Below are 16,782 nucleotides of genomic sequence, written 5' to 3'. Positions count from 1 at the left end.
CCAACTTGCTATGTTCCTTGCAAAATAAATATCTTTCTCCTTGCAACATAAACATTAGTATCTATACTTCAAGGTTTTGTGATCATCAAAATCAATCTATGAATCAATCTTTGGGTCATCAACATCAAAATCACACTAGGATCCTCAATCTCCCCCTTTTTGATGATTACAAAACGTTGAGTATAAGCAAATTGATATTCATGTGAGAAGTAAGGTTTAATATATAGGAAATGCTTTTGGTGTAAAAGTGTCAAGATGGTCCAATTTAGAGAATGTATCAATGAACCAAAAGCTCCCCCTATCTTATCCAAATAGATGCCAAATGAATTTTAGCTTTGCTCCCCCTTACTCTCGTATTTCATTCAAACAAAATTTTCAAAAGTTTGTGTCAAAGCAAGAGTTTCAAGTCATGTATCGAGGTAAGAAAAATCTCTATTATTATGTGCCAGAATTTAGATTTTCTCTTCTCTTTTTTTTTTGTCACATGTCTCCCCCTTAAGTATATAATACATGTCTCTTTTATATTTCTCCCCTATTATATTTTCTCTCCTATACAGTTTTTCTTATAGAATTTGCTTCTAGTTTCTCTCTTATATGTTCTCCCCCTTTTTGTCATCATCAAAAAGAATGAATAATAATGAAATGGATAGCATTGTAATAACAATCACAAAGATCATAGCTCAAGAGAAGCATTGTATTTTATCTATGCCAAAAGCACAAACTACCACAAAGAGCAAATACATGTCAAAACAAATACATAATCTAGGAGACACTTTAAGAACACACTTCATGATAATGCTTTAGAGTTAATCAGCTTTAACATAATCAACATATTTCAATCTAAACTGATTTATATTCAATTCAAGGCATAAAGCATTATGAACATATACTCAAATATTTCTCTTCCTTTTTGACAACATCAAAAAGGTTGCAAAATAATGAAACATTAAGCACAAGACAATATTTTATTCAATGCATGTCAGATTATTGCAAGAATATGAATCATGTGACTCAAAGCAATAATGTCAGGGCAAGATAATGAGTATAAAATAGAGCCAATTAAGGTAGTTTCAAAATTATGATAAGATCACATCAAATTTGATACCATTCTTTTAAAGTTCTTTTACTTCACATCAATATCATTAAAATCAAGCATGAAACATTTGGCTTTAAAAATGAGACATACGAGCCAGAAGAGATCTCTAAATATAGATTCCAAAGATAGTTTTCAAATCAAGTGTAGATGGAATCTATTCATTTAACATCTTTTTCCAGTATAAGATAAAGATCGAAACTTATATACTCGAAAAACATAAGATCATATTGAATCATTAATTCTTAATGACTTCAAAGTTCTTTTATGATATAAAAATATTTGGGCACAGATACCAAAACATGAATTTATGCAATATATGATACATAAAATCCAAAGCTTTGAGAGTTCTTTTAGAGCTCTTTTTAAAGACTTTCTTTTACTCCTTTAAAGATTATAGCATCAAAATCAATTAGAATGAATTGGCTCAGGATTGAAACACTAAGGTGCATGCCAATAAGACTCATTAGTAGATTCCAAAATAAATTTTTGATAATAAGACAAATGAAATCCTTTTTTAATTAGTTTTTAAAACAAATGATTTACCAATTAAGTGCAAATAAAAATCCAACTTTCAAAAGATATTCAATAAACCACAAAGTCTAATACCAAAATATGCTTATATTGATATCAATTTGAAATCAATTAGACATTAAAAGCATACTAAAAGTCCTTTGCCTAATTTACATAGCGTAATCTTTAATGATTTAGCTTTTAAGAAAATTCATTTCTCTTTCATTTAAATTAGCCTCTTGAGATCTATTCATACTTTGAAGGTAAAGCAGTTAAGTTCAGAAATTTACAAGAATGATAATGAATAAAACATAAAACATTCAAGGTATGCATCAAATATAAGTGACTTTTGAATAAGATACAGACTATATTTAGATTGAATATCTAAAGCTCCTCCTCAAAAGATGCATTTTTTTAATCATTCTTTTTTTTTTATTGAATTTTAGATTTTAACAATAAGCTAAAATTTTATGATATAAAAAAAATGTAGAATGATCTAGAGTTTTTCAAAATTTACAGCAATCAGCCTTTTTAATCTTTCAAGAACAAGTTATGCTTCCTCTTAATTTTTTGAGAGTATGCATTGAAATATTAATTAGAAAATAATTCTTTTGAAGCTCAAATTTTTTTTTTGTAAGAATCAATTACATTTTCTTTCCTATAAGAATTATTGGAGTGAGTTGAAATATTTTAAGCTTTAGGATCATTAACTCTTCTTAAGAATAGGTTTTCTTTTTAGTGATAAAAGCATTTAATTATGTAGGAGTGTATATTCAAAATATTAATTTCTTAGTCATAGTTTTCAGCAATGTATATATGAAGTACGATAAATCCTTTTAATATCAAAATAACATCATATGTTTAGAAACATTTGGTTGCAATCAAGATCATTGAAAAACACATCATTTAGACCAATTTCAGTACACTTATAAGATAAAAAATGATATGTTTCAGATACGTATCGGAGCAAACAATCAAGGTATCAAAATTAATTCTATTTTTCTTAAGCTGTAGTTTTTATCTAAGAATCATAGTAAATTATTCTCCAGCATGATGCAATCTTTGAAGTATATAATGAAAATTACAAAAATGCAAAGATATAAGCATTTTATATGAAGTTTAAACTTTTATACTAGGTCATATTTTGAATTTCATAAGAATTTTTAAGGATGCTTTCAAAATTTATAATTTAAGATATGTATCTTTTACATTGTGGCTCATCTTAAGTCATTAAGATTGAAAATACATATTTCAAGCACATGAGAGCACATTCAGAATCTTTATTTTTAATATTGAGTTTTGGTACAAATTGGAGGACATTTAACATGTATCAGAACATTATGTGCCAATATTAGGCAAGATGAAAGATAAATCAGAATTAATTCATTCAGCCTAATTTGCAAATTCAGATTGTTTTTTTTTATTATTTTTCAGAAGATATTTACTAAAACAAAATGATGTTGTTGTTGGTAGAAACATGTTTCAATTAAATTATCTAGGCATAGAGCATTACAAATTATATTTAGGAAAGATCTTTGTTATTTGAATATTGAAAACATATAATTCAAAGCATCATGTCATATGCAAAACATAATATGCATTAAGTCATAACATCATGTATTAAAACATTAAGAGCAAGCATGTCAATGATCAAAATTAATTCTTTTCAAATAAACTCTCCCTATTTATATATAATTAATTACGAATTTTATCCCTTCCAAAAGAATGCTCACACAAGTCTCACAAATATGCTGAATATATTATGCTTGCTCTGCTTTTTCTTAAGATTGGAGTATTTACTTAGCTTTTACTTCTCTCGAACAATGTTCATTTTCTTTTTCTTTATATCTCTCTCTTTTTGTTATTTTCAAGTAATTACATGAAAGAGCAGAATAATAAAAAAAATTAATCTAATATGCTGCATATAAATATATATCATGCAAACAGCATTTTCATTATGCCCAATGATTCATAGCTTATCACAAGTTATTTTGAATTAGAGATTTGAGGCATAAACTTGTGTATTTCATGGTTATGCATTATACAGGTAAAAGTAAACTTCAATTTAATCACACCATGAAACAATTATCATTAGCATGAGAATGAAGCATGATATCAAGATGATCAACAATTAAAGGTTTAATCATGCTACCATATAATTTCAGACTATTGATTTTGCTCAACTAACTCACAGGAGAAGGGTTTAGATTACCAGTGCATTTAGCATTCTTCAAGGCAAATACTTTTTAGATTCTTTACACCCTTGGCTGAAGAAAGTCTCTCTCTTTTTTTTTTGTTTGCATGGGAATGTTTATTGTATCTTTCATCGAGGTGCCTTCAAGTTGAAATTTCTTGCTCATAAATCCTGTATCATTAGCAAATTTTTTTTTTTTTGAAGGAAAGTCATTAGTTTTTTCAAGATACAAAACATTCATACAACATATTTCTTAACTAGATGACTCAACATAAGATATGACAATAATTGAATATTAAGTCACTTTACTCAAGAGATTGCCTAAATATAAGCAAGCACATATCACTTGAACTAAAAAGATAGTTTCATTAACCAAGATGATTCAAGAACAAGCATGTAAGGCAATAGGAAGATTCATCAAGGTCAAATCAATTTCTTGTTTTCAGAATCAATTTAGCTTAGATTCTATTTGCTTAAGATAATTATCAATAAGACGTGCTAGCTAAGTTTTAATCAAATTATCTTAAACAATTATTTCTATCAAAATTCAGATTGTTACATAGAATCAAAATGATAAACTATATTCTCAATAAAGGATCTAGTTTTAATAAGAATAGTATGAATTGATATTTCTACAACTAGTATCTTTTCATTGAATATTCTATATGCATTGCTTGAAGAGTAATATCCAAAGAAACACTGTTTTATCAGATTTGGCATATCTTTCATTGTTGAGAGCATAACATGTACAATTGAAAAAACATGAAAGTGTGCAACATTTGATTTTCCTTTTTTTTGAGTTCACAAGGGGTTTTCTTCAAACATAGATCTAATAGAAACCTTATAATATGACAAGCTGTGATGATAGCATTAATTAAAAGTTACTATCACAAAGCATTGTTATTATACAAATTTTCCAAGGGTTCTATTTTTATGTTTTTATAACCCTATATGCAATGGTGTTCTTGGTGCAAGCACAATTGTATTCAATATCATTTTCTGTACAAAACTATCAACAAATTGATTTTCAAAGCTGTGCCATGAATTTTCACAGTTTGCAAACTTTTTTCATTTGAAACCTTTTGTAAGTTTGTGCCAAAGCAGAAAATATTTCAATTTAAGTGCCAAGAATAAAACCAACGTTAGCTTTGAGAAATCATCCATAATTACAAAGTCAAGAAGCTTATCTCCTAGACTCACTATCCTAGAGATCCAAATAAGTTCTTATGAAGAATTTTCAAAGACTAAGAGGTAGAAACAATGTTTTCAAATTTCGAAATGATTCTAGTTTGTTTTTCTAGATGACATGCATAGCAAACTTTGACCTTGTAGAAATTAATTTAAGTAAGCCAATGACAAGGTCTTTTGAGATTAAGTACATACTAGTATGAGTTGATTTTATATGCCAAAAGTGGTTTCTTTAATCTTGGTATTCATAGTGCATATATTTAAAGACATACCAAGTATACATTCTGATAAGTGCTTAATAATCATAATTTAGTTATCTTTCCGTAGCACTTATCAATGTTCTTAAACTGATAAATACATATTTTACCATGAAATTGAATCATTGAAAAAAATTTAAAATATGGTAAGAAGTAAATAATTCTTTTCTTAAAACGGACTCTGAACTTGTCTCTCTCTTGATTACAATCTTTCATGAAAACTATAGAAAAACATATAAGGAGATTGTGTTGACCCGGCTAAGATTATAATTAAATGGGCTTTGGTCTTGATTAGATTAAAAGTTATAATTGTATAGAAAAATATTTGATTAACCCTCTTATTAAGTCACGATCCTGCTTTTAGCCCTGTTGAGTCCAGTCTGAAGCAGTTTAGCAAAAATTAAATTTAAACGACATTGGGCTCGAGAGTAAGTTCAAGCAAATCAACGATCATGACCCACCTCAAACCCAAAGTCAATTCCCAACCAATTCATTACCTGCCTTCATATAAAATTGATAAATTTAAAACAAAAAAAAAGAAAATAATGAATATAATAAAATAAAAATAATTTCGGGAAGAATCACTGAAAACACTGTTCATATGAACAGTGTCCCGTGAAAACACTGTTCATATGAACAGTGTTACAAAAAAAAATAATAATAATAATAACAAATGAGTTCACTATTTATCTTCTTCCCCCCTCCCCCGCAGTGCATCACGGCCGAGATTTCCGTCGATTCTCCCGTTCTAGCCACGAGATGGTGTCGCCTAAGAAATCCTCCCCGCGGCGTCCTCTCGACGATCCCGCAACCAGCATCTCCGCCTCGTCTTCCGCCTGTGACGCAGCCCACAGCCGAGATCCAGCTCCGCCATCAAGCCGCCCGTTCCACCTCCCAGCAGCCAGAAATCACTCCTCCATGATCAACGCTTCCAACATCCCATGAAATCAAGCATCTAGCCGTCTCCCTCTGCCGGATTTGAGCCATTCCAACCGTCCGCGATCCCATGGAATTGGCGAATCCTTCTTCTTTCACTCCACATTAATCCTGCAGCCAGCTCCCATCGGATGAGCATCCGAGATTCGCATCCTCACCAGCGTACTCCCAGGGGATCCATCGGTGAGAGGGTCTATATGAAGAAGCCATCGGCAAAGAGAAGAAGGGGGGAGGACGGTGAGAAGAACCAAGGAACAGAGCATGCTCTGTTATGGTGCCGAGAAGAATAAAAAAAAGAGGGATGCTGTGAGCGGATGAGTTAGAGAAAGAAAAGAAAAGAAAAAAAAAGAAGGAAGGACTTGAGACGGATGGCGTGGAGCATCTCAGCAAGCCGATCAAAGTCGCCGAGCATCATGAGCAGCTAAACCTCGGTTTAGGGGTTTGATGAAGCCATAGAGGAGTATTCGTTTCATTTTTATTGATTTGAGTTTGTATTGTAAGAGTGTTGCATGATGAAGAATTTATCAATTGATCTTTATGATTTATCCAATTTATGTGAATCATTTATCTTGCATAAAATATTTTACATAGATTGATCTATTTCATCGAATCCAACACCTGTGGTTTCGAGGAGATATTCATGTGACATCGATTTCATGTTTAATGATTTAATGATCAGATGCATCATGCTAGGTTAGACAGGTCATGCTTATCGTTAGAGTAGATGGTTTGTGCTAGACTTAGATGATTCATGCTGGGAATTAGTTATAATTTTCTTTTATGATTGCTTTGGCTTGTAGTCGGAAGCAATCAAGTCTTAAATACAACTCAATCATTGAAAGCGTCACGAATATAAATCTATCGGTGGATTCTAGCCCTAAACACCTCCCTCCATAGATAATTCATACTATTACATCCATATTAATTCTTAGTTTTTATCATTTACTCTAGTTTATACCCTTTGAAGTAACTATTCAATTAGAAAAAAATAACTTGTCTCCAATCCCTGTGGACCGACACCCGTAATCACTATCCTACGGGATACGTGCTATTGTATGGTTTATTTTTGAAATTGAAATAACCGATCACATTCTCATGTCTATGATCAATAAAAGATAATACCATTGATAAAAACTCTCAATCAAGCATATAGAGAATTTATAGAGTTATTCTTAATAAATTGATTAATCATTTAGCAACTTATCCAACAGTAAGTAAAGCATACTATAAAATGAAGTGATTAGATTATATTTTTAAAAGTATTACCTATATCACAAAATTGATTAATACCTGCAATTTATGTTTTAATTAGATACTAAGGCAAAGAGAATGATGAGATGCAAGGATTACTAATTTCATTATTCTTTTCATTTCAATTACTTTTCTTAAGTATATTTTAAATTTTATTCTTTAATATATGTCTACAGCACCCAATGTCTAAATTAACATCTTTTGTTGGAGCCTTGAGTGCTAGACACACCTACAGAAAATATTCAGATTTTCAACTTAGGAACCCAAACTCTTTTGGGTCCTTGTAGGTTAGCTATTATTGTTCCTTTTGGAACCCATATTTTCTTAATAGCTATTTTGTCCATAAGCTTGCAGATTTTAGGATTACAGGGAGTGTATTTCTGCATCCTCTTGTTAAATTTAACAAATATAGATTTAACATGAGTAGTAGATAAACTTACAATTTTCTGTTTTTGTCTATTAGGTTCATCAGAAAAATTAGAATCTATTTTAGGATAGATAGTTGAGGATTTAACACATATGTCATTAAGGGATTTTTGTGTGTACCAAGATTGATATCCTAATCCAGCCTTTTCAAATTCAGCTCTTTGATTATTTATCATTAAGTTCAGCTTTTCAGAGCTGATAGTAAATTTTTCAACTATAGGCTTAAATTTGTTAACTTCTTTAGTTAACCTTTCATTGTCTTCTGAAAGCAATTTATTATTTTTCTGAATTATATCATAGCTTTCAGCAAGAGATAGATTTTTCTGATTTAGCTTTTTATTCTTTAAACTAAGCTTCTTATATTCTAAGTATAGATAAAAAAAAGCATCATGAAGTTCATCAAATGTAAAATCAGATTGAGCTTCAGTATGTACTTGATTTTTGAATGAGAAATCACTTTGTATTCGAGTACATACCTCATCCTCATGTGCCACAAAGCATAGATTTTCAATTTCAGTTTGCTACTCTTCTTCTTCGGAGCTAGTTTCAAATTCACTAGAAATGATAGTGCATTCATATTTAACTTCAAGCATACTCCATATTTCCTTAGCAGTTATGCAAAAAGATATGTTATTAAGTTCACTATCATCCAATGCAATATTCATGGCTTTTGCATTTTGCTGAGCCATTTTCTTATCATGATTAGTATTTGTGTGTAGCCCATTGACTATGATACTCCATAAATCGTAGTCATATGCTTGAATAAAAATGCGCATACGTGCTTTCCAATGTGTATAGTTTATACCATTAAATAGTGGAGGTCTATCAATTAATTGTTCCTCTCCTGGAAAACTATCTATTTGAGTTGTTATGATCTTTGGCTCTTTGACGGTTAGGTCAAAGTCACAAGGCAAGAAATTATAGAGCACCTGCTCTGATACCACTTGTTGCCCAAGGTGACAACCCAAGAGGGGGGGGGTGAATTGGGTTTTTCTAAATTTTTGGTGCTTTAAAAGTTTTCTTGTTAAGAGCGGTGGAAGCTTTCTTAAGTTACTTGTGTGAACTTACCCTAGAGCAAGAATCAAATATAAAGCAAGAATAAATACAAGAACAAGCACAACACAAACAAGATAATGTATAGTGGTTCGGTACACCTCAAGCACCTACGTCCACTCCCCAAGCCTTTTCTTGGGAATTCACTATAATCTCTCGGATTACAGTTGGATTATTTTTCGGGCTCACAATCCAAAAATCTTTACACTTTGGTTTTCCAGAATCACCAAGAACCTATGTTGGTTTTACGGGCTCACCAACGAACCTTCACAATTGGTTTTACGAGCTCACACAACAAACCTACACCGTTGGTTTTACGGGCACACCAACAAACCTATACCGTTGGTTTTACGGGCTCACCAACAACCTACGTTGGTTTTACGGGCTTACCAACAACCTAAGTTGGTTTTACGGGCTTACCAACAACCTACAATGTTGGTTTTACGAGAAGAATAAAGAACAAGGAACTAAAGCTCCTAAATGAGCAAATAAAACAATTATGAGCTACAAAGAAGAGTTTAGAATATAGTTATCCCTTTAATAAAGCTCTTCTCTTCTTTGTCAAGATTGCTTCACTTTTCAAGGGTTGGTGGAGCTCTTAATGTCTCTTGGAATCTGCTCAACCACTTTTTTTTGGCTCTTTGAATGAAGCAATTGAATGAAGCTTGCCTTGCTAGGGTTTTCTCTTGAATGCACTTGATGTATTTTCAAAAGCTTGCTTCCTCTGATGAATACTCCCTCTTAAATACTTCTCCAACCTCCAAATAGTCCTTCCTGACCATTGGATTGAAGAAACTAGCCGTTTATAGCCGTTGGGAGTCCAAAAAATACTTCTGCACAACTAACCGTTATGCTTCTGCCCGTGCTTGGGTCGACCCAAACTTTTCTCGGATCGATTCAAACCACTGTTCATCAGACTTGGGTCGGCTCAAGCTTTTCTGGGGTCGGCCCTCTTAGAAAATCCAGAGACTTGCTTTCTTGACATTTCAATCTGGGGTCGACTCAACTTTTTCTAGGGTCGGCTCAACTTGGGGTCGGCTCAAGGTTTCTTGGGGTCGGCTCCACCTAGGGTCGGCTCAAGAAAACTTGGGGTCGGCCCTCTCAGTAAATTCCAAAAGGCTGTATTTTCAGATGGCTGAAGCTGGGGTCGGCCCGAGCTTTTTCTGGGGTCGACCCGAGCTGGGGTCGGCCCGAGCTTTTCTGGGGTCGACCCGAGATCTGTGCCATTTGTGCCAGAATGTGCCAAAGTGTGCCAAATTGTGCCAGGGTCGACTCCATCTCTTATGGGGTCGACTCTAACTCTGTTTTTCTGCATCTTTAGGTTAGATTTGCACATTAAACATATAAAAGAAGTAACAACATTGCAAATCATTTCTTTCTCCTTAGGATGCTTGGCACATTAAAGTTTAAGCTCATTAAGCATGTAAATGACAGAGTTAAGCTTCAATTAAAAGAACTTGACTCTAAGGTATATTAAACTCTAAATTAGTTCTTTCCTCAAGTTCTTCCAATATAATTTATTTTAGATGTGTTCTTGAAAGTTCTTTTAAATATATCAAGCAAAGCGTATCAAGAATGTATCAAATTTTTCTTGCTTACTTACTTATGTATTAGATCAATTGAATTGAAAGCATTAGTACTTCCATTTGACCTCAATGGCTTTGTAAACATCAAAATCACACTAGGATCCTCACCGCCATAGATGGTATCCAGCCAATTAAGGTTCCGGCCACCCGCCCTTCTCGATTAAAGAGGAGAGAAAATTGCTGGATCTTGTTCACTAACAATTTTTTTCTCAATCACTCAGAAACTGACAGTTGGATGCAAAGCCAAAACTAGTGGTCCACCGACTAAGGGCCTCTAGTGGCTGCAGACCTAATTCTGGCGTGGATGGGCTGCTGGATTCAGCTCTCTCCCTTACTCGACTGAAAGGAGGAAGAAAGAGTTTTTGGGTTTTGGGTTTTGTGTTTTGACCCGAAATTCGAACCTGGTTATCTCAAAATAATAAAAAGTAAATAAATAAAATAAATGAAAAAATGGAAAATTATTATTCCCTTCCTATCACAGAGTTTTATTCCATAAAGGCCTTGGATAATTACCTTTGTCCCCTGTAATAGAGCTGTATTACATAAAGGTCCCAGGATATATTTTTTTTCCTTTTCATCCTTGTAATAAAGCTTTATTCCATAAAGGTCAATAGATAGTTATTTTGGACCCTATAATACAGTTTTATTGCACAAAAATCTTTAAATATACTATTGCAAATTTTTGTACTCTCATATTTGGTCTGAATAATGGTATGTTTTGAGTAATATTATTTTAATAATTTACATACTACTGGTGCATTAAGGTTAATGAATAGATTTATAGGGATGGCTAGTTGATCCCTGAGGGTTGTGAATTTTGATAGATGCTGACTACTAAAATGGCCCATTCACTAAGATTTGCAAGATCCTTTTTTTGATATTTGAAGGGATTGAGAAGCATTGTTGAATTATTGCACACAATCATCTCCCTAAAGAGCCTTTATTGTGCATTATAATTCTGAAGTTGAATATTTTTTGACTAGTCTGTGTGCATGGTCTAGAAATTCATTCTATCAAACTAGATGGATCTTTGAAATTGATAATACCTTACTAGTTGATTCCACTATATTCTAGAGAGAGGACCTTATATGGGTCACTTTCTTTCCAAAAGAAGTTTGTGACATTGCACCAAGAGTTCTCGTTGGAATAATGTTTATAAGTATTTTCAAGCATTTTGGTTGTCCATGTTTGTCCACTAATTAACTGCATTGAGGTTGTTTTGCAGTTAGTATGTTTCCAATGAATAAAACTACTGCTCCCACGGAGATTCTGGTTGCAACAAACGACAAAAGATGGAAACATGATATTGATCTAGTCCTGGTTTTAATGAATTTGAACATTACTCTGCATGATGATCCTCTATCTTAACCAACAAATGAAAGTACTATATAATAGAAGGCTGCCTATGAAAAGTGGGAGAGAGCAAATCATCTTAGCTTGATGATTATGAAGACGTCCATATCTAATTCCATTCTAGATATAGTATTTGACGGAACCAACTAGTAAGGCATCATCAGTTTTTGGAGGTCTATCTACTTTCATAGAATAAATTCCTAGACCATGCACCCTCACTAGTCAACAATATTTCACTTTAGAATTATAACACACAATAAATCCTATTAGTGGAGATCATTGTGTGCAGTAATTTAAAAACATTTCTCAATCCCTTCGAACACCAAACAAAAAAGATCCTACAAATCTCAATGAATGAGCCACTTTGGTAATCACCATCCATTGAAATCCACAACCCTCCAAATCAAGGATCAACCGACCATACTCGTAAATATATTCATTAACCTTAATGTACCAATAGCATTTATATTATCAAAATAACATCGCTGAAAATATATCAGTATTTAGACCAAATACAAGAATCCAAAAATTTGCAATAGCATATTTAAGGATTTTTTATGTAACAAAATTGTTTGACAATGACCAAAATAATTATTTTCCGACCTTATGTAATAAAACTTTATTGCAGGGATGAAAATAATGATCGAGGAACCTTTATGTAATAAAGCTATATTATTAGAATCAAAAGGTGATTATCTAAGGACTTTTATGGAATAAAATTCCACTATAGGAACTAAATAATAATTTTCCCTTTTCCTTTTATATTTTTTTTGGGCTAATTGGGTTTGGATTTCGGGTCAAATCCCAAAACTTGAAACTTGAAATCCTTATCTTCTTCCTCTCGATCGGGTGAAAGAGGATGCCAAATCTGATGGCCCCTTTTCACCCAATCTTTGTCGGTGACTGCCATAAACCTTTAATGAGCAGACCACTAGCTTCTCCAGAAGGTCCCGACCTCCAGTTTTCTAGCAATTGAGAAGAGAACCATCGGGGAACCAGGATCCCGGTGGTTCCTCTCCTTTTAATCACGAAGGGGGGTCACTAGAGACTTCACCCCAACTACGATCGGCCCTTAAACCTCGATTCTGGTGCTGCTAGTTGCCAACATTGGATTCAGAGGTGTTGGATTTTTTCTTTTCTTTTTCTTGAATCCAGACAAGAAAACAGAGACCTAGTGCTCGGCATGGCGGCTTAGTGGGGATCACCCTTGGCTCATCCCAGGTGGCTAGCAGAGATCCATCCCGCCACCCTAATGGAAGGAGAAGGAGGGCACAACGATGGATAACCATGAGCATCACCATTTCTATTCTTCTTCCCCTTCTTATGCCCTTTTTTTCATATTGATTCTAATCTCCTACAAAATCCAACATTGACACTAGATGTTGGATTTTCATAAACACTATGCAGGAGATTAGAACACAAAAAAATATATAAATAATCTAGAAAAGATTCCAGCATACCTTGAGATTCTTGAGAAGCCATTGATGATTGCTGCCATGGATTCTTTTTTTTTTGGCTTAAAACGGGTGCTTCATACAGTACGTGTATGAATACACCCAATAAAGTAAAAATACAAAAGCTCACGGAGTGCCAATGGCAACTCCCCCTCCCTAGACCAAAGGGTATACTCTAAGTGGTAGGCCACGTAGGCAGCCACCCAGTCAGCCGCCCCGTTGGCTTCTCTAAATACATGCTTGGCCTGGAAGACCCCCCCATCTCTCATCATCATCCCTATGTCTCGGATCAGGGGATGGTTTGTGCTCTCATCCCTCGACCTCCTCTGAATCCATCCGATGACTGTGGCCGAGTCATCCTCCAAGATGATCGAACGGGCCTGCAGCACCACCCGCGCATGTCGAAGGCCCGCCCAGGCTGCTCGCAACTCTGCCCCTGGAACCGATGTGTCAAATAGCTGGAAGCCACCTGCCGCCACCACCTTGGAGTGCAGGTCCCGAATCACAAAACCTGCACCACCCCGTATACTGCCATCCAGCACCGACCCATCATAGTTGACCTTGAGGAAGCTCGGGGGTGGGGGCTCCCAGGTGAAAAACACCGTTTGGGAAGCTGCCGAAGCAGAGGGGGAGCCCCAGGTGTCCCGAGCTATCAAAGGTCTATTTGAAGGGTGGTGGGCCTGATCTCCGTGGCCTGTGCCCGAGCAAACTCCACAACAAACCTCGGTGACACCCTATGCTCGCCAAATATACGTGCGTTTCTTGCCAGCCAAATCTGATATGCCGTGCAAGTCGCTCTAATAGCCTCCTGACAAGTCCGCGAACTGGCCAGCCACTATCTCATCACCCGTAGAAACTGTGTCCTCGCACTCCGGTTCTCCTGCAGGATCCCTGACCACTGCCATGTCGACCTCACTCATGTATACTAGAAGAGCACATGGTCCACTGACTCCTCAGCTTCACATGTCCCACACTCTACGGGGAGCCCAAAGCCACGCCTGGTCAGCACCGCTCTTGTCGGAAGGCGATCCCAGATCACCTTCCATAAGAATAGGGCTGCCCTCGGGTGAAACCTGGACCTCCAGATCTAAGTGCAATCCGGCCCCAGCTCATGCTCCTGCTGGATAACACGGGAGAGATCACCCAATCTAACACTGGCCCGACACGAGGTACCCCACACTCTGACATCTGGCCCCGCACAACCTGGTACCGAAATAGAATAGATCCTCTCAGCTAGGTGTGTCCCGAACAGCTGTCGAAGTCTGGCCCCGTCCCATCCTGCCCCTCCTGGTTCTAGGAGGTCGCACACCCGCAGCCCCTCCACTGCCTCTGTATCAACCATGGTTGGCCAGTACCTCAAAGGAAGGGCGTCCACCCATGAATCACTGGTCACATCAACACTCTGCCCATCGCCTATCAGCCACCTGATATTCACCGACGCTGTCGGTAGGTACCTCCTGATCTCGCGCCATATGAAGGAGACTCGACGACTCCTCCGTGGCACCTTTGAACCCCCTCGTCCATATTTGGCTGCCATCACCCGACTCCAGAATCCGTGTGGCTCTAACATGAACCGAACCACGTGCCAAGCAATGAACGCCTCACGCCTCACCAAGAGGGACTGCACCCCTAGGCCGCCCTCGCTGGTGGACAGATAGACCTGCTCCCAGGCCACCAGATGCACCCCATGACCTCCACTATGTGAGCCCCATAAGAAGTTCCAAGGAAGACGCTCAATCCTCAACAGAACCGTCTTTGGTACCCTAGTATTGGCCATGAGATACACCAGCATGGACCCCAAAATCGATCTGACCAGCGTCAATCTCCCCATCATGAATAGGAAGGACGCTCTCCATCCCTCCAGCCTGCTCTGGACCTACTGCACCAGGCCTGAGCATTCTGCCACCCGTAGCCTCCCCCTAATGATAGGGATTCCTAGGTAGGTCAGCATCCCCTCCTGCTCCGGTATCTGCAATATCCCTCGGATCTCCTGTCTGACTCTGGTCTCCATGCTGGGGCTGAAGGAAATTGCTGACTTCAAGAAGTTCACTCTCTGGCCGGACGCCGCGCAGTAGCCCGCCAACACCCTGCGAAGGATTCGGGCCTCAGTAGCCCGCGCCCTGGTCAGAAGAAGACAGTCATCAGCAAAGAGTAAGTGAGAAATAGGCCCAACCCCTAGTGTCGGAGCATAGGCCTCCATCTCTCGGCTGGCGCACACTCTCTACAAGGTACGAGACAAAGTGTCAGCACAAATAAGAAACAAATATGGGGATAATGGACATCCCTAACGCAAACTGTTGCCCAGATAGACAACCCAAGAGGGGGGGTGAATTGGGTTTTTAAATTAACTTAGCTAATTAAAACTTTGTGGATGATTAACTAAATACTATAGCCAGTTATTTAATTAAAGCTAAGTGCTGTGAGTAATGTGTGGGGAAGAAGATGAGAGACAATGCACTACAAACACAAAGTTTTATAGTGGTTCGGAGCTAACCCTTGCTCCTACGTCCACTCCCCAAGTCTCACTTGGGAATTTCACTATAACCCCCTTGGATTACAGCCGGTTGTTTTGCAAGCTCACAACCGAACTTGTTGTTTTACGAGCTCACAACGAACTCGGTCGGTTTTCCCAGGCTCACCGACTAGAACCAACCCCGATTGTTTTTCCGGGCTCACAATCAAACCCTTACACTCGTTGGTTTTAAACCGGCTCACCAACCAACCTTAATCCCCTTGATTCAATCCCCCGATTGAATCAAGTAAATACACGAGATAGAAGAAAACAGAAAATAGCTTCTCAAAAAGCAGATTTAAAACAATATAATCGTAAAGGAGTTAGAAGCCCTCAAACGCTTTTAAGATGGTGAAGAGGTGTGGCTTCTGGAACTCCGGTCTCCTCTTGAAAGAGTGATCGACTTGAAAGCAGGAGGAGGAAGCTTTGAATGCTGGGAAGATGTTGGTGGAGCAGTAAATGCAGATCTTCCCTTTTTCTCGTTGAAGAGCACTTAGAGAGCTTGAAGACTTGAATGCTAGGAGTGGAATGTGTGTTCTCTACCTTGCTACAGTCTTCTGTGGCTATTTAAGCCAATCCCCACGGAAACTAGCCGTTACTCTGCTTTTTCTGGCCGTTCTGCACACTCTGCGCAGCCTGACAATGTGACCGTTGGTGGGTTGGAGTCGACTCGCGCGATCAGGAGTCGACTCGGCTGTAGCAGGAGTCGACTCGAGCTTTTCCGGAGTCGACTCGGCAACTGTTCCCAGTTTGAATTAAAGTTGCCGTCTTGACTGGGAGTCGACTCGTCTTGACCCGGAGTCGACTCGCCAACTTCTGGCGCTGACCTGGCAATTTTGGAGTCGGCTCATCCTCTGTAGTCCGTGGATCCAAATTTGAATTTTGTCCACTCGAGTCGACTCGACTGTCCTGGGAGTCGACTCGAATCTCAGAGCCCGAACTCCCGATTCTCTGTCTTTTGGCTCA

This window comes from Phoenix dactylifera, unplaced genomic scaffold, assembly GCF_009389715.1.
Source record: "Phoenix dactylifera cultivar Barhee BC4 unplaced genomic scaffold, palm_55x_up_171113_PBpolish2nd_filt_p 001157F, whole genome shotgun sequence".
Classification (NCBI taxonomy): Eukaryota; Viridiplantae; Streptophyta; class Magnoliopsida; order Arecales; family Arecaceae; genus Phoenix; species Phoenix dactylifera.
This window is presented reverse-complemented; position numbering follows the sequence as displayed.